Here is a 19,780-nt window from a genome sequence, read left to right as displayed (position 1 = left end):
CTTCTACATTCATTCCTCCATCTTTTTGCATTCTCTCAGTAGAAATGAAGCACTCATTTTAATGAGGACTTGCTTTCTCAATGTTACAAAGATGTAGTTGATCTGCAAGAAAAGCAGCTGAGTGACGCGTTTAATAGCAAGCAGCTGACTTGTCAGGAATCTGAACCCACAGAATCTCCTCTTTGACCTGCTTTGTGGTTCTGTTAAAACCATGAGGTCACTTAACTAACAAAAATTTAGGTTTTAATTTTATTTTCAATCTCATTGAGCACTAAGCCAAATGATGTTGTATGGACCAACAGCCAGCTGAATCAGTCTGCAGGACAGGACCACAGGCCACTCTGAACACTCCCGAAGTCCCTTACAGACACTTTCATGGTACCTGATCCTGCAAATGGCCAAATATAATTTGGCCCCAAGTGTAAACACCTGCCACAGCTGTCTGAGTTTTGAAGGGGGATGACTCCCTGCAGCAACTGCTGTGCAAGGTGGCTCTAGAAGCCCGGCAGAAAGCAGGGATAGCCCATGCACACCGACCAGCTCCATGCAAGCCATGGGTTATTTTATGCCTTCCATAACCCAGGAAAAGAATTTATTTTCTTTTAGCTGAGAGATCTGCAGAAAATGAGAGTCTGGAGCATGGGAAGAAAAACCCAGGGAGTTAGGATAGCTTTAATTCGCTGGCTTTCCTTGCACTAATAAGGGTATTACAGCACAAGGAAAAAAATGCATTTATACTGATAGTAAAAGGAGACTCTGTGTCACCAGCTCCACGCTACAACAACGAATTGCTTGTTTTCAGTGCTAAGGTCATCTTCAAGGACTGGTTTCAGACTTCCCCTGGAAGAAGCAAGAAAGGAGGCGAATTTTCTTCCAGTGTGGGGGAATCTGAGCATGACCATGTAGAAACAAACACAAAGTATTCCAGCTCCTTCCTTGCCAGAACCAGTTCTTCCTTGTAATTAATCATTTATCACAAGTAAAAAAAATATTCAAATCAAAAGGACACTTTCAGCTTGTGTGAAGATTTACTTTCCCTACAAACTGCAAAAAAAGGCCTTGGGAGGTCACAGGCAGGCAATCTGTCTCACTCTCCACCTCAAAGCAGGAGCACCAATCCACACACTGGATGTCCAGTGCAGCTGCAGCCTTTTGCAGCAGCTCCAGCCCACTGTGTCAGCAGCTTGAACCTGTATGTACCCCTTGCTGACTTGAGCACAGCGAGTGGAGAGCTGGAAACAGCCAGGGATTTCCTTGCTATGGTATGACTGTGTAGCACAGCACACAGACTTTTAAAGCTAAACGGAATTTTGGCACAAGGAAGAGCCAACACTTTTGTCTTCCTGTTATATTATAATGTTATAGGACTTAATAGAAGAATCATGTATAAACTGCAGTGATAAAGCTGTATGAAATTTAGCCCATAAATCTGTGGGATAAATAAATTTAAACCCATAAATCAATGAAATGCAAATATGGCAAGTAATTAATAAAGCCTCATGCAACAAAATCCTTTCCTTCCAATTCTACCTCTCATTTGGTAGTGTTTGCTGTGTGATTCCCTGTCTCGTCATCGTGCTGTCTTCTTATTCTTCTGTTTCTCCTGATTTTGTTTTTGTATGTGGGTTTAACAGATTCCTGCATTCTTAATTTTCATGTATTTTTCTGTCTGTGCCAGAGATTTATCCAAGACTTCTGAGAGGTGGGACAGAAGCTGTATGAAAATGGGAAGCTGTCAAATGCACTCAATGGAGTACTATAATATATATTGTACTTAGGCAGCTGATAATGCAAGCCACAAAGAGAGAGAGGCAGTGGAGGACAGGGAAAATTCTTGAAATGGAAAGTTTATTGATTGTCGGGAGCCAAGAAACACATAGATGAGAAATAGAGAATTTTTCTGGCTTCTGCTACTGAAGATAAATCACAGGGGTTTGTCTGGTTTGTCTTTCTTGGAATTCTTTAAACTTTCATTTGGACCATTTGTATGTCCATTATGGTGTTGCTCATTTTGATTGCTCTGAGATTAAAGTGAAGTTTTTTTGTCTCTGCCCTTCAAATTAATGTTCGTGACAGTTTTTAAAAAGCTCTTTTATTTTTCTTGCCTTTCATATCTTTTCTCATCTTCTTACAGCTCCTCCCCCCCCCTTTCTTTTCTTAGGCACAGCCTCCAAGTTTTCCTCTCCTACAGTTGGTGCTACAACAGCTTGGATACTCTTGTGGAAAGTCTCTGATGACAAAGCAGGAGGTGGGGGGAAAAAAGGAACAGGAACCTTGGGTGATTTTCAGACTTCAATGGGGAGCTCAGACATATTCACTACCTCACTGACTTCCTATCTCTTTTCAAACCTTACCTGTAAGCACCTCTTTTGTTTCTTGTCTGCTTTTTCCTTCTCTTTTGTTTCCTCATGCTTTTTCAGAAACAAGGAAAACATGCTTAACTTTATGGCACCTGCTGATACTACACACTCAATTTTCACTCCAGCTTGGGGAGGAGGAGGGAACGTATGTGCAGAAGAGATGGTGCTGGCTGAATTGGTGTTCTGCCTCAGGAAGCCAAGAAGAGATAGTGGTATATGGTGCAGGTGAAGTAGCCCAGAAGAAACAACAAACTGGAGGGACTGCTTCTGCTCACAGACAGATAACTCCTGCAGCTGGGAAATGGAAGTGGGAGAAGATGGGGATATACACGACAACAGGACAGAAACAGCTTGGAGAAGCAGAAGAGAAGCATAGCAAGAAAGGGCACATGGTAAATACTTGGTAAGGCATTTTTAAGGGAAGATGAGTGAAATAGAATCCACAAGAAAGAGTGCTTGCAGGAAATTGAACATGCGAAAACACACTATAAAGGGTTAAGGACTGAGATGCAAACAGAGAACAGACTGTATGTTACCAAGTTGCATTTGATTGCACTTATTCATTTATGTATTGTAGCTTTTGGCTGCCGCAGGCAAAAAAAAGAATTGTAGCATTTTGACTTGTGTTTAGCTTTTCCTGGTGGTTTTTGTTTTGTTTTAATAAACGCATGATGCTCATCTGAATGAATAGAGTGTCCCTGGCTCTAACAGAACAGTGTTGGCTTGCACTGATCCAAACTGCCTGACAGACTCTGTGCGCACTTCTGTTCATTATATTTCACTCCAAATTTATATGGCCAGTTAATCAGTAATTTGCACAAACCCGACAGGAGCACCTACCTGTGCCTGTCTACGTAAGGGCCTGTCAGCAAAAGCACTGTAAAATCATCTTTTTATGGATGCATAAAATATGTTTTCCTCATTTCAGAACTGGCCAACACAGGAACGCTTTATTTTAAAAAAGAAGCATGATACAATGAGTGATGAAAATCTATTGCTGGATATTTCACACCAGTTGCTGCCTAATCCCTCCAAAACAGAGGTCCTTCCTTTAAAGTTGCAAGCCCTCATTCAAACATTCATGCTGAACACAAACACTACAATCTCCACAACACAGCTCTAACACACACATGACAATAATTAATAAAATCAGTCAATTGTGACAGGTGGGCTCAGAACCTGCTCCAGTTGAACTTGTCACCTGGGCCAGGAGCTGTTCATGGCCTGCTTTGAGGGGTCTAGGAGGATTTAGGTAATGCATAAACTTACAAAGAATCATAGAATGGTTTGAGACAGAAGGGATCTTAAAGATCATCTAGTCCAACCCCCTTGCTATGGTCAGAGACACCTTCCAATAGACCAGGCTGCTCAAAGCCCCATCCAACCTGTCCTTGAACACTTCCACAGATGGGGCATCCACAACTTCTCTGGGCAACCTATTCCAGTGTCTCACCGCTCTCATCACAAAGAATTTCATTCTTATGCCCAATCCAAACCTACCCTCTTTCAGTTTAAAAGCATTGCCCCTTCTGTCACAACAGGCTCTGGTAAAAAGTCTCTCTCCATTTTTCTTTAGAGTTTCATTTAAGCACCGAACAGGCCTCCCCACCCCTGCAGAGTGCAATTTTTACTTGGAAATGCTGCAGTCCAGTAAGTGTACATACATGCATGATTCTTTCCTCTCTGCCCTCAAAGAAACCATAGGTCTAAGTCCTAGAATTTGTCCCTATAATTACTGGTCACAGCTTTACAATTTTCTCCTGTCTTCTTAAAGGCTTTCAAGAACCACAAGTCATGCTCCTAAAGATCAGAGGATGAAATTTGAGATGCATGGAAATAAATAGCAACAGAAAGCAGACCCCCCAGTAGAGCGTACTCCTACCAATGACAAGCCACTGGTTGGGGGATTTATTTATCTGCTTATCGATATTGTGATCAAACCATTCTCAAATAATATGTTAACCTAGAACAACTGCAAGACTCAGAAACATATCTTTAAAGAAAAAGAATAACCAGCACAGTTCGTGCTGTAAATAGAGCATCTGGTTTTGGTTTTCTAACACTCAGAATTGACTCTTCCCAAGAACTGGTAACTCTAAACCCTCTGCCCTTAACTGATGAGCTGGGCTAACCATCTCCAAACAAAGGAGCAGCATTTCTCACGCGTCTGGCAGCACAGTGCATCTTTAACCTATTGCTTAAATAGGTGCTGCCAAGGCATCCCTAGGAAAAAACACATGACAAAAGATGCAAACCCACGAGTAAAGCCATTCAAACTGTTACTACTTTCTTACCAAGGAACTGCAGGACAAGTTGGATACAGCACTTGCCTCACACACAGTCCAGGCTATGGTGATCCCACTTCCTGACCTCATTGTGTTTTGATGTTTGCATAAATGCAAAAGTATGCCCTGTGAAACAGCCAACGCTAACAAACAGAAAATAGGTCTCCACCAAAACTGCTGCTGTAGAGCACAGTGTTATTCTGGTTGTAACAAGATGAGTTTCTTCTGTGTGTTTGTACCAGGGTGGAGAGGTCACTGCAAGGCTGCTTGGCAGCTGGTGGGAACATTTTTCTTCTCACTGGTAAGTGCATTTAGATATACAAGTTAGCAGAGCAAATAAGGGCCAGCTACACTACAGAAGTGGAACAGAAAGTAGTGTAAATCCTCCTCCTTGCATGACCAGTTTCATCCCACAGGCCTAATTATTCAGGCAGCCTCCAAAGACTTCTGCTGGACAGCTTTCAATATGCATCTTCTGAGCTCTTAGGCTAAATGTTTCCTTTATGGCACCCAGTGATGTGGTTAAAAGGTCTAAGCCAAGTATATTTTGCAATGTTTGCTTTGTACATGAGATACTTCAGTATATCTATATTTAAAACTTGAATTTACAGTAGCTGGTCCATGTATTTAGAAATTTTGTACAGTAGATAAATTCAAACACAGCCTACACTTTCTATAGGAGAATATATATCTAGGAAAGTCTTCAAACATGATCACCGTATATAAACACTTTTAACTGTTTAAAAGCAAATAATATGAAAATTTATATAGGTACATTAAGACATAAAGTTTATTGCACTGATGTGTAGGGATAATAGGAAATATGCTTCCAAGTGTAATGTCATTGGAAACAGAACCTGCATTCCCCCACAAACAACTGAAGGACAGTCAGAATTCCAGTGTTTAATAAATATGTTCTGAAGCATTTATTTGGATAGTCTTATTTCCAAGTAACAGAACGCATAGCTCCATTGTTCCAGGAGTACCTCTAAATTTATGTATGGTGCATAAGGAAAGAACAAACTATTATTGCAATAGCTGAAAACTGCAAGTTTTTGTTCAGGCTGCATATTTCATGAGAGAAGCCTGTCTATGGACTCAAGTAAAAAGGAATGATTTTATGGGCTAGTTTACCCTGTAAAATATTCTCCCTAATCCTTGTGAAAATATACTTCATGCTAATCCTTCTGCCTGAAAGCATTTTTGCAGACAACTTAGAACATTTCTATCACATTTTATTAGCTTTAAGCTGATCTAATTTCTCTAATTTTCATCAGGTTTATTAGGATCTGTCTAGATATCAGGTTTTTATAGTTGATCTGGTCTTATATAAAACCCTCAAACCGGTATATTTTAATTTTCCGAGTGGACATATGTCTTCATCTGCGTCTTGTAAAGTACGAAGTACCCTCCTGGCCCTTACTTAACTAGCAGCAATGGCCTATGGATCAGTTAGTAATAGCATCCAATTAATGAAAATGTATAATGTAAAGTATTATCAGTCACAGCGCAGCAGAGATATTTGCCCGTTCATGCTGCGTGCCCTGGATGTGATATACCAGCAACCTGTAGCTGTGACAGAGTGCTACCACAAGAATAAATTCCTACCCCTTGGCCTGGTCTTCTCAATGTCAATTTCTAAAGGCATTCAAAAGCTAATATTTTGTGCATTTATGATAGACATCAGAAACACTGTAACTCCAAGCTTTAAATAAGCCTACCATTGAGCTCATGACATAGGATAACCATGGAGGCTTGTTAAACATGCAAGGCTAGAACCTGCTGGGCACAGGAAAGCTTTGAAGCACAGGAAACTCGCCTATTGAATACTTTGCCCTTCCAAACAAAGATAGAAATCAGTCCAAGAGGACAGAAATCCCATTTCAACACCTGGAAATCGCAGTATGACTGAGTCCTCAACAAGAGACAAATTTCCAACAAGTTTTTGCTGTATCTGTACAGCACCTGTAGAGCCACATCAGAGGAAGCTTCACTCCAAGGCATAAATGAATTGTATGCCCTAGGATGCTTTGCAGGTCATTTTTTAGTACAAAGTACCATCAAATAACCATGCAACATCCACAGGAATCAACAGAAGGTGCACATTGGTATCTGAGCACAGATTTCTCTCACAAGCTTTCTGTAGTACTTGAATGATGACATAAAGAAAAGCCAGTAGGAAACTCACACTCTACTATTCTCCATTTGTTTGATGGGAGAAGGGCAGGCATGAACTGTAACTGACAGAGAGATTCAGAAATGAGTTACTAAAGTACTGAAATGTAAGGATATCTGAGATTATGAAGATAATTCTTTGATTATCTCAGAAATCCATGTTTGCTTGCTCTGAGAAGTCCATAGTAACCACCAAGGCTTTGTCTTGATTGGTTCTGTATCAGCATCTGTAAAAAACTAGAGTTCATTGATGTTGAGTACACTGCAATTTGATACAGTTAACATGACTGGCAAATGATCTCCTATTATTGATTCAAAGAAAGATTGCACAGAAAAGGCTTGGTGCCAAAAGGTGAAACCATGCTAGACAAGAGACTCGAGCAAGGAGGTTACTGCACCATGAAGCTGAGCAAGTTGAAGCCTCGATGTCTTGAGGCTTGAAGCCTCAAAGACATTACAAGCCTCAAAGTCTCCTGGCACCCGTGTTTTTATTCCTTTGCAAAGGATGTGAGACATGGGGGTGAAAAACATTACATAAAATGAGAACTTACCTCATGGCAAGATCCAAAAAACCAAAACAAGCACCCAGAGAACTCTGGTACATTGCTTTAATCAGCTGTAGTACTACACTTTCCTTAAAGTTTGGGGTAAACATCTTCAGGCAGAAAAATCACTAGCATTTCAGACAAAAATGTGTCTTTCCACTTAGCTTTCAAACTGGAGTGCCTATAAAGGACAACCACTCCCCTTTGGCTTGTCCCTGCTCACAGCAACTAGGGGAAGGCCCAAAGTCCATCACCACTTCCAGCTCTGCTACCTTACAGGGAGGAAGATGGAGCCAGGACTCTGCCTCTTGTTTTGGGCTCCATCACCAAAAGGGTTTATAACAGTCGCCTCTTGGCTTCAGGTCTAACCCTACATGGCCATTAAAAATGGTATGCAAGAGCACTATTTCCATGCATTCCAGAAAGAACTATGGTTGTGCAGTAGGAAAACTGTTGTCCAAATTAGTACACATTGCCCAGTATATGGTCAGCCACCCTACTCTCCCTGCTAACTTGATGTTGGAAAGCACCCTCTGTCACCAAAACAGCAAGAAATTCTCATTTAGTCTCACCCACTGATTTTAGAGAAAGCACTGAATTACCTTTTGAGAAAAAAAGACAACATTTTTTGCTCCAACATTCATAGATTTGCACTGTTTATCCTATGATCTGATATGTAACAGTCTGTAAAAGTACACAGTTAGATGAGCATGCTTGCTGAAGTTTCAATTTTACATATACTTATTTGACTCATTTGGTTTTTAAATAAGGTTTTGAAATAAGGCACTTAAATACTTTAAAGCCAATATTTAACATTTAGATTTGTTTAGACTGAATATAAATATTTATTTAGACAGAGTTAGGCTTATGTCAAACAAGAGTATTCAGCTAAATTGATATAATCATTCAGTAACATTAAACCAACTTGGGAATTCAGACAAGCCTTTGAAAAGTAAAAGCATTAACAGTGCACAAAGATTTACAGAAAAGAATGAAATGAGAACATGGTGAGCATAATTTTTTTTTCTCTCTTCAGAAGCTGGCCAACCTCTGGGACATCTCTCTCCCCAGTACAACCATCCAGAAAACAGAGCTATAGGGAAACTGCCTACAAAGTGGAATGGGGATTAGAATTGCATGTGTTGGATGCTTTTGTTACTTTTCAGCATCAGGTTGAAAAAATTGATCCCTGATATTGAAGATAGTAACACTGGTGGGATTCAAATACTCTAGACATTAACGAAATCCCTCTCACTTTCTGGCAAAGGATTTACACTGTCCCTACTTGCCTTCACAGTGCCTTCAGCAAGAGAGGCAGGGGTTTAATATAGAAGGTCTGCAAGTATTCAAACTGAGGAGGTTGTAATTCAAACAGCAAAGGAAGCTCACCATGCTCAGCCTCACCAGTACGTACAGCATGCTCACTGCCAAAGGAAGAACTAGGGGAGGGGGAGGGACCCCTACCTCCATAGACAAAAGAAAAAAAAAAATCAACAAGACAGCTACACTACTGATTTCAGATGCCACTGCTCCATCTGAGTACATCTGGAAAAAAACCCACCAGGCTCCATTATGTCATTAAACAAACATCTACCCTCTCAAAACCAGCTCTGATCAGCAGGACTGCTGTTTGCTTATTTGAAAAGGTTCCTTACCTTGTAATGTCTTTTTCATTTCCTTCCGGTCTAGGAAGTCCAAGAACCACTGACAAAGCAATCTACCATACTTTGTTATACGGCTGATTTCACCCTACCAGGCACCAGAAACACCGAGGTGTCAATGCAACATCTGCAGTCCTGGTCCCAGTCACACAGCAAGCACAGCTCACAGAGCTTGAGGAAGCGCAGTGGGTATCTTACAGATGTCACCAATGTAATATTTTATTAAGGTTTGTATTAGCCTTTAAGCAAAGGTGGGACAGGAAAATAAAATCTACTTGGAAGAGGCAACCATCTTTGTCTAGAAGAATCAATATTCCTTACCTGCTCCATCACTGCATCAGTATGGGATGGCCATCAACCTGTTGTAGATGCATATGGAGAAACTTAATTTCTAGTTCAAGCCAGGGCACTCTCTTTCATACATTCTGGAGTACTGTAAAAATATTCATATAAAACTCCCACAGTGATGTAGGTAGCCTGACAGGGATCAGCACTTTTATTAATAATGCTTTATTTAAACTTACTGGAAATGCTATTTGACTTATGAAGTCCTTTGCAAGCTTCAGTGATTTGCACAAAATCACTATGGTCTGTGCTTAATGATTTGGGTAACATAGTACTTACTGTCCTATCATCACCAACCCTACCCAAAAACATCTTTTGACATATGACCTTGTCTAATTAAATAAACAGAGCAGTTTAGATAGGCAGAAGGTAATTATAAGGACTGGATGCTGGCCAGCTCAGTGAAGCAGGAGTACCATTCTTCGAAAAAAAGCTTTATGTTGTTTAGCAAATTTAATGACTGGAAGCTTTCAAGAGCTTTGGACTTTACTACATCCAGCTAAGAAACAGCCAAGTGTATGGCACTCCCTTCATACCACAGTGGGTGACAGTTGTGAGGTCTTGGGCAAGATTGCTTCTTTCAAAAAGATGTCTGGAAATAAATGGCTTTCTAACCTGCTCCTTTCTAGTCCTATTTATCTATATCTTAGCTGGACCCTTTTTATTTGAATGATTAATAAGAATCAGGACTGTGCTACTTTCACATTTATTTTATTTTTTTTTTCATTCTGGGGAATTGTCAAATCCCATTTCTTATGGAAGGATTTCAATTGTTTTTCACTATCTCTAACTTATTTGCCAGGGCTTCCTGTTTTTAATGGAAGATAGATTGGGAAGAAAGAGGACAGTGAATAATAGCGCAATAATTTAGAAATAAGTCACTTCTCAATTGCTCCATTACAATTACTAGAAAAACTATGTTCCTGCATGGTAAAGCCTTGATGACAGAGCCCAGTGACAGCAGAGGGAAGAAAAAGGTCTCGTCTCTTCTGTGTGAACCTGGACAGTTATAGACATTTCTTTTTCTGTATTTAAACTAATCTTTTTTTCCATATAAATATGAGATCTATCACATGGTCATTTCCCACTGAGGTTCCCAAGTGAGCCTGTGCCAGTGCTCCCCCATCCCACCCACCCAAAGGACTTCACTGCGAAAAATCCCTGACTTCTTTCAGAGGGAACAGGATGGAGCAAGAATGAATGAAATGTTTCTAAGGGCCTCATCCTATCTGAGTGTCCTTTCAAATCCCAGCCACCAGTTGGCCCTACACTGAGCTTTTTGTTCCTGGCACGTCTGAAAGAGGTCTGAGCATTAGTTTAGCCTACTCTGGTAAGTCATTCTTCAAAAGCCTTTTTTAGCCTGCTTAATCGCATTGAAACTTTTATACTAAACCGGACAATGTTAAAAATCTCTTCTAATGTTCTTTCTTTGGACAGGATGCCAGCTTTACAGAATCATAGAATGGTCTGGGTTGGAAGGGACCTTCAAAGACCACCTAGTTCAGCCCCCCTGCCATGGGCAGGGCCATCTACCACACTGCTCAAAGCCCCATTCAACCTGACCTAGGACACTTCCAGGGCTGGAGCATCCAGAACTTCTCTGGGCAACCTGTTCCAGTCTCACCACTCTCAGAAAAATATTTTTTTTCATATATACAATCTAAAGCTACCCTCTTTCACTTTAAAATTGTTTCCCCTTGTCCTGTCACTACAGGCCTTGGTAAAACGTCTTTAGTTCTCTTTCTTATAACCCCCCTTTATATACTGGAAGGCTGTTATAAGATAAGGTCTACCCAGAGCCTTCTCTCCTTCAGGCTGAACAACCCCAACTCTATCAGCCATCTTTCCAGCAAAGGTGTTCCAGTCCTCTGACCATTTCTGTGGTCCTCCTCTGGACCTGCTCTAATGGGTCCATGACTGTACTGGAGACCCCTGAGCTAGACACAGAACTCCAGGTAAGCTGCATTTTGAATGATCCTTCCTCATTTCCAATAGTCTCCCTGACCCAGAGCGCAGATGCTCCACCTGCCTTTCCCGCCCCTGGCCATTCAAAAAAACACTCACTGACCCTAGGCTTTCAGTCTCCCCGTTGCCCCCAAGGGTTTAACTCTTCCTGCCCCCTCTAAGAATCTTCCTTCTTGTACACTAAATGCAAATATGTAAGATTTTTAATTTTTGTACCCCATGCTGTGAAAAAAAAAAAAAAAGGCAAAGAAAAGCTGGAAGCTGCTGCAAGCATGCCATGCCTTCCCTGCAGCTCTGGCTTCAGCTAAGTCCTGGCCTTTGCACCTTCAGAAAATCATTACTTTTATATCATGATAAGACCCAGGTGCCCCAGTGCAATCCAGAACACAGACACAGCCCAAGGTGTGGAGGCAAACCCAGCTTGCTGATGACTGACAAGCAAATGCCACATCCCTTGTCCCTTCTGAAACACCCCTCGGCACAAACCTTCCCCAAACACATATTCAGTTTACATATTATTTAATAACACCCCAGTACAAATGAACAGCTATCACAAGAAAGTATCCAGTTCTGACCTCTGAAATGATTTTGGTAAACTTCTTTTTCCCCCACTCAGGTATGGTTCAGACTAATTAGAGAGAAGCTTCCTGCTCAAAGGAGCAGCCTTTCCACATCCATTGGCACACCTCATTATGAACAGTGTTTTAAACCACTATTAAGATTTGAGATTCCATCCAATTGATACAAGGGGAAAATAATCCTTTTAGCAGGTTACTAAAAACACACTAGCTTCTGTTGTCCACATGAGATCTTGAAAACTGACTGCCTGTGTGGAGCTCAACATTTTATACTACTGCAGAAACGGAGCAGAATTAGGAAGCAACTATTGATAAGTATAAAATTGTGGCACCATAAAAGCCCCATGTGTAAGACCAGTCTAAGGAGAAAGAAATAAAGAAAACCCCCAGCCTTCATTTTTCCTTTTTTTTTTTTTTCTTGGTTGCACAGTTGGATATTAATTCCCTGCTGTTTCATATTTCCCATACTGATTAAAAGTGTTATCTACTGCATTATTCTCCTCAAGGCTTGGATTTGCTAGGTGAAAGCATCATTAGAAACAACAGGGCTGATGTAGGGAAACAGGGATAAATTGAAGAATTCTTTCACAATATGAGTAGTAAAACGTATTTTTCCCAATAATGTTTTATACACGGCAGAAATTGCTTTTCCACATCAAAGTCAAGACACATTCAAATAATGAATTAGTGCAAGAGCCTCAAGGATAAGGTATTTACATTTCTAGGAACAAACGGACTTGTAACAAGCAATACTGGGTATTAATCCTGGTGAGCATGAAAACATGGTTTTCTGGGAAAGTTTCTGAACATCTTTTTGCCCTCAGAAACTAGAAGAATCAAGTATTGCACACGTCAAGAGAGCTATACATCTCAGCATAGAAAAGGAATCAGAAGTTTCTTTGAGTTAAACCTCTCACTTTCTCATCTAGGAGAAACTTTGAAGTATCAATAGTCTCACCATTATTCTAAGAACTGTGTTTCAGATGTGAAAGGAGCAGCCTGATTTTCTACTAACTTTTTTTTCTGCTTAGCAGAATTAAACAGTGAATAACTGTGCCATTAGTTTGCTCAAAAATGTAAACAATCTAATTTTAGTGAGAATGGTAAAGGAAGATAAATACACTGGATTCAATTAATGCTGATGCTAGAAGTTGTAGTAGTAAGTCAGCACTTCTTAAAACTTTGTTCATGCCGAGATTCCGTGAGCTCCCAGTTGTTTTATCCTGTTTACGTTAGACATTCTGGCACAGTGGTGACCCAAATAACCTCCACATTTTTTTCTTATAGTTAAAAAATAGGGCTCAGGTACAACACTTTTTGACTTACAGCGTCCTGTCAACTGCATTTGGTGTTCAGGGGTTGCCTAGAACCACATCACCACCAATAAGTAATGTTTTAACATTAAGTTTAAAAAAGTCTTATCTTGATGAAATCTTGGGCATGAGATTCTTCCAAAATGCACAAATGTGCTTTTAAGTCCTGTTTTTAAAATATTAACTAGGCAAACAGGAAATTAAAATAACTCAGGAAGTTTCTCTTTAGTCAGTCTTAAAGAGTGCTGGACTCTTTGCCAGCATTTACAGGAATGTTTCAACACCTCTTGATCTGCTGAAGCTCTGTTTTCTACAAATGGGTTAAAATATGTGTAATCACTTAAAATATGACTTCTTCTTTCAGAGTTTATTTAATTAATTTGCCTTGGAAAGAAGTTGGTCAATTTAATGTTAGCAGTTACATGCTGAAAAAGGTCATTCTTAGCCCTATAATGACAAAAAATGAAAGTAGCATTCCTAAAAATTTGGGTTCCACAGAAGTTGAACTACTTTCACCTTGTCAGCACTCAGTGGCTCTGCTCTTTTTCTCATGCTCAAGTCTGTCTGGGATGCTCAGACTAAACTTTATTATACTTATCTCCAGTAGAAACTCTATCCAGATTTCAAGCACTTGAACACACCAGTGGGGATCTCTGCACTTAGATGCCAGAGCCATTGAATTCAAAATGAAACACATGCCCTTGACTGGCAGGAGTGGAGGACACGAGCATGTGCATAACGCTGAGGTGTTTGCACTGTAGCTCTGTAGTGAGATCATTTGTTTTAGGAATTGGGAAATCGTGGTTCAGGATGTAAGTGCATCTGCAACCAACCCTTGATGCTTTGCTACCAGATGCCTTTTCCTGAAGTGGGAGTCCTTGATCCAGTGCTGCCAAAGAAACACTTCTAAATTTATAGGAGCAGATTGAGGGAAACCTGACTTCTAGGGCACTGAGTTGCATGGGTGATCTGGGCTCCTGGTGCAGGACCAGCTTGTGCATTTTCCCCAGTGATGAATGCAAAATGTGTAACCCATTTTCAGAGTGGGAATCTGAGCTCCCCTCAGTTCAACATGGTTATTGACCTCTGTGCATCCACAAATAGGACTGGGAAAATCCCTAGAAGTTTCAAATACATTTATCTCCTAAACAGTCCTTGCCAACCGTTTTGGGCATTCCTGCTCCGTATCTTGGTTGTTCATGAATTTTGCTCTTGCGGGCTGTGTGTTCCCCATCCAATAACTGGAAGCGGAGGCACGTTATTCAAGGCTGCTGATCGCACTTGAATTAGTCACTGTTCTGAGCATTACAGGCCCACATCCTTCTGGCGGTCTAGTCTTATGGTGGCTGGGTTGACACAGTACTTTTTTTAAAAAAAGAAAGAAAACGCATCAGAGAAAACCTCTATGTCCTCAGATATGCTGTACTTCTTATTTCAGTAATACAAAACAAAACTCCAGTGTCACACTTACCCTGTCAGAATACAACCTACAGTCTTGTCTTGGAAGGCAATACACTTTTACCCAGTTATTTCCTTTGGCTGGAGAGAACCCACTCTCTGCTAAGCACTGCCGTGAAATACTTATCTATAAAATAACTCTTCCTTGAATGTTTGCTTTCTCTCCTGATAAAGGATTTGGGAATAATAGGAATATAAGCACTCACCTCTTCCAAACTCTGCACTATAATCTTTATGACATGTTTATCATCAACCATGTTTAAGCTTTTACCAGGATAACAACTTTGTCTTTGCAATGGCTCCCACTTTAGTCCTGACTGAAAATGGGGAGAGCTAAGATGTAAGAGACTAATATGAGAATTGTGTGGAATAAAAAAAGAGAGTTTTACAGCCTACCAAGGGACTGGCAGCAGGCTATGAAAATGCTGGATGCTAGTGCTGTACATTAGCAAACAATATCCAGAGTTCCTCAATTTACATAAGAAACATTTCTAATAGGCTCGGTACAACCAGCTCTCAGATGCTGACTCCTTCCCTCTCGCAGCTCCTAAGTAAGTCCACAAGTCCACAGATCATCAGAGCTCTCACAGGAATAACAGCAGCAAAGCCTGGCGCCTGCAGTATGCACTTTTTGGTGTTGCCATGGTGATCTCCAGCACACTTATCCCCTGAGAGCTCAGCTCAAAATTCAGAGGAAACCAAAGCAGGACAAAGAAATGACACCCAAGCAAAAGCAACAGGGAAATTATGTGTAATGAGCACAGAAACACACTTTCATAGGGAAGATTTCAGAAAAGAGTTATTCTTAGAACTGAGGGGTCCATAGGAAAAAAGCGCAGTTTTCATAGTCCCAACTCTAAACCGAGGTGGTCTAGGAATAAATCCAAGAATTTCTAACCCCATCTCTGTTCATGGATCACTATTTGGCACAGGGTAAGTCCCCACTCTCTGTACTGCAAAAATCCAGATTTGTACACTAAGGACAGAGGACAAGGGATAACTAAAGCAGATAAAAAGAGAGAGATGTCCTTAATAATGTAGCACTGTAGACCAGTAACAGATCTCTACATAACTAGAATCTGACATTTATTGTTTAGAATGCTACATTTCCCTATTCCATGAAAAGAGTTAATAAAAACTTCTTCAGTATTTGAGCAATTTAATTTTTTACCAGCTACTTTACATCATCTGTTGGTCCTTATGGCAGTTATACTCTCTTACTGTACTCTCAACAAAAGGCAATTACATTTGTGCAAACACGAAAGCAACACTCATGTCAAGTGATGTATGATCTCGATATATAGCTGAGAAACCTGATATATGGTGCTTTCACTCCTACCCTAAAAAAGTCCTGTGTTATAGTGGCCATACACATAAAAATAAACCATCCAGAAGAGACATCAAAATTAAAAATCTGGGCCACGTCAGATACGTCACAGTTCAGAAAAATAGTAAATGAGAGTCAATCAATGTTTTGCCACTAGGCAGTATGTTTTAGCCAGAGCTTATTATCAGATATCACCAGGCCCTTTTGTGCCTAAATGAGCTCAGAGATTACTTAATCCCACATAGCTTGATGCTTAGCCACTTGCATATGGTAGTTTCTTTTCTCAAAATTATATTCTTTTTGTTCTTACCTGGGTTTCTTATTACTGTTACAATGGACTTTGTTAGTCCTCTCCACATCATCGTCCATTAAATCAAGAAATATTTAATCACATTACGAAAAGCTGCCTTCTCCTGAATAAGCTTGGAGCTTTTCAGTCAGATCTGCTTTACTTTCCACGAAACCTTTCTGGGTTTGTACAGCACTAATCACTTCAGGGTTTTTCTCCATCCACTCTCACAAAATTTAGTGTGCAGTCTGCTGTTTATAACCATGGGCAGCACTTGACCTGCTGCCTTTGGACTAGTGCCTGATACACATCACTCTGGAAGAGAGGATCTTCATGGAGGTTTGGTTTCTTCAGCATATTCACATTCTCACAATCCAAATAACAATGGACATAAAAAGGGTTGTGCAGTGTTAATTGCCCGAGTATCCATTTGTATGATGCACAAGTGTTTATTCAATACATGTGTCCCTCTTCACTCAGGTCCCTTGGTTATTCTTTCTTTGCTATCCACTCATTGAGCGACTTCTCTGTGCTTTCCCAGGCTATAACATCCCTGGTTTTCAAACTAGCACATGATCACCAACTGTTGGCTGCAGGAAGGGCTACAATCTTTGGTGTTTATCATTTTATCTTTAGCTCCTCTTCCAAAGGGTGCTGACATTCACCTCGAGCAGCTTCCCTGTATTTTAAGCTTTCTTGATCCCTTTTAACAGTGACTGATTTATTTCCACCATGCACAGGTATTTCTACTCAATTGCAGAGAAAGAGCTTGAACTTTAACAAGATCCCTGCAAAATCACTGATTGCAGTAGACTTAATACTATGGTTCTTACATGCTTGTACCTTGATCCCTTCAGGAAAGTAGTTTTATTTACTGTGAATAAAGATGAAGATTGACAGACAGCCTTCAAACTAAAGCAAAAGCCAGAAAATGTCTGATTACTCATGGAACCAGCATTTAACAGCTTAACATACTCTTTATTTAGATATCATTTTGCATATTTTACCCATAATGAAAGTAAACTTGTCGTGAACAAAATCATCAAGATTGCTCACACGCTGACAGATAAGAATTTTAATAAAATTTGCACTTATGAGATCAATTTATAATAAATTCCATCTCACAGATGCTTATCCCTTTACCAGAGCTGGTGAATGGAAAATTGAGACCCTAGTGTAATTCCAACCACTTCCAGAAAACATAGTTGTATGCTGTAATGTGCATCCGCTTAGGGAATTTACTTGAAAAGCTCTACTTTACTTACTGTAACAGCATGCACTATACCACCCACTACTTGTATGACAACATTTTACAAGGATATGGCAAATCTTTAAAACATGCAGACGAGTTAAGCATACAGAGGTTGTCAAATATTTACCTTGCCCAAGAACGTTAGATGGATTAGATTAATGCCAAACCGATAAATGTAGTTCAACTTCAGTAAAGGAGTTGGCAGAGCAAGACAAGCATCACTGCAGAGACGCTCGCCTCAAAATCATGTGTTGCAAAACATCAGATGTGCCCCTCTTCACCCCTCGCCTTTCCTCTCCCCCGCTAGTCAGCAATTGGAGTCACAGGCAAGGCTTCTGTCAGCTGCTTGACAGAGACATAAGGAAGATCATAAGTGGAACAACCCACTCAGGAAACCTCCTTTTGCCTCTACTGTCCCACAAGGTCACAGTTTCAGTTTTATCTACTGAATCTGACAGTAAGAGGCTTGCCCCTCTCTCCTCAAGTTGTCCTGCCATTCATTTCAAAGGAAGATCTTGGGTAAATGTTATACTTTCCCTAACATCTGAGCAAAAAAGTTGATAACTGTTTATCACTAGAGAGAATCTATGTTGTCTCTAAGTGCAGTAGTCCCTTGCTCTGAAAGGTAAATCTCTGCTTTGTTCTGGTATTGGCATGCAAGAGGTGATGAGAAGACACTCCTGGAGCTGCTCCAGCAGGAACTACTCATTTTTCAGCTCCTGGCCAGCTTAGATTTCAGCTCTTGCTTAGGTGTGAGTTTTGGTTGCAGCCTTTCTTATGGCACCCATGGAAGTGGCAGAAACCAGCAGCCAGGGGAGATGGGAGAACCAATCTACCTTGGACCAGCGTGGACTGGTATCCATGAAAGCGACTGTATAAACATGTCCTGACACAATTTAAGTAAAAACCTTCAGTGGGTTTCCTGCAACTGGAGAAAGAAGCACTGCCTGTCACCTTGCCAAAGACAACAACTTGCTGGGAGACGTTATCTCTGCTCATTCTTCTTTTATGAGAATAAACACCTGCTTTTGTATAAGAGTACTATTTTCGGGGTACCACATTTACTTACAATAAGGTTAGCACATTCAATTTTGCTCAAGTTGTGCATAATAGATATATTTGGAATATTTTCCTTCATTTAGCTTTTTGTTTTCTGTTTCCATTCCCCCTCTACATCATTTATGTGTTCTTTTCCTTCTGGTCCTATATATACTTCAAAGACATATTTTCAAAGCATAAGTTCTCTCAGCCTAGCTTGTCCCCCAGCTGTAAAAGCTTTGCTCACATATACCTCCCTTAGGAAAGATAACTTCTTTTCATAATGCTCCTTTAGGCAAAATTTGTAATCATGCAAACAGGTAGAATGTTCCCACGTGGCGCAGCTCAAGAAGGAAGCATACGCTTCCTGCAAAGCAAACCCAGGGTAGCACCACAATTATTTACACCCCAGATAAAATCTATATCCTGCAGATTGGACCACTATAAACAAATGCTATCCAATTTATCTTTCAAGGCAAACAACTGAATAATTCACAAATAGATGGACGGTCCAATTTGAGTTTGCTTAAATGTATGAAAAACCTGGCAGTGCAATGAATCAGCTCTATTGACCACATGCACCTTTCCTTCCTAGAACCATCCCAGCCTTTGAACAGGATCTCCTTGGCTTTGTGACCAGGAAGAGCTCTCTGCAGTCATTCAGTTCCTGGATACTTCTGATGATGCACTGGCAACCAACGCCACTGCAGAGCAAAGACCAAATTCTTCCAGTGTTTTCTGCACAAAATGATATGGCTCACGTCTGCTAAAGATGCTGACTGTAAGAAGTGCAGGAGGACTTGAGGAATCTGCTCCACCACTACTGATGCCAGATGTACTGTATGTTTCTGCTCGTTAGAATGGAAACGGTATTGTGACCATTTTCCTCTCTGAATACCCTGAAGAGTCAAATGGCCAGTAGTATGTGGTGAAGACTTTTGGATGTAAACTGAAGCAGGGAATGCCAAGGTCAAAACTGTGATTCAGCAACCTCAAGATTAAAAAAAAAGCAAAAAAGAAAAACAAACAGACAAAACCACACCAAAAAACCCCACCCAAACCCCAACCAACTAACCAACAACAACAAAACAACAAAAAAACCCAACCCAAACCTCAAGCTCTAAAAAACATGCTTCTTGAAAACTATGGCAGGTCCATTCAGTCACCTGGAAATTTCCAGACACATTTT

General features: G+C 40.5%; 1 protein-coding gene across 9 annotated transcripts in view; it reads right to left on the bottom strand.

Moving 5' to 3' along the window:
- The window catches only part of LOC113965585 (plexin-B2-like), a 176,119-nt gene that overhangs the window by 9,620 nt on the left and 146,719 nt on the right, over window positions 1-19,780 (bottom strand). The window contains exon 5 of one of the 9 annotated variants that reach the window (XM_027679206.1): window positions 9,348-9,385. The exons of 7 other annotated variants lie outside the window; for them this stretch is intronic. The gene's annotated coding sequence lies outside the window, so the exon portion shown is untranslated. Of the gene's footprint in view, window positions 1-9,347; window positions 9,386-19,780 lie in introns of those variants that run through there. One more of the 9 variants, XM_027679209.1, reaches the window with a different exon arrangement.

The sequence above is a fragment of the Neopelma chrysocephalum genome, unplaced genomic scaffold (assembly GCF_003984885.1).
Source record: "Neopelma chrysocephalum unplaced genomic scaffold, ASM398488v2 Primary Assembly neopelma1_45, whole genome shotgun sequence".
NCBI lineage: Eukaryota > Metazoa > Chordata > Aves > Passeriformes > Pipridae > Neopelma > Neopelma chrysocephalum.
This window is presented reverse-complemented; position numbering and strand designations above follow the sequence as displayed.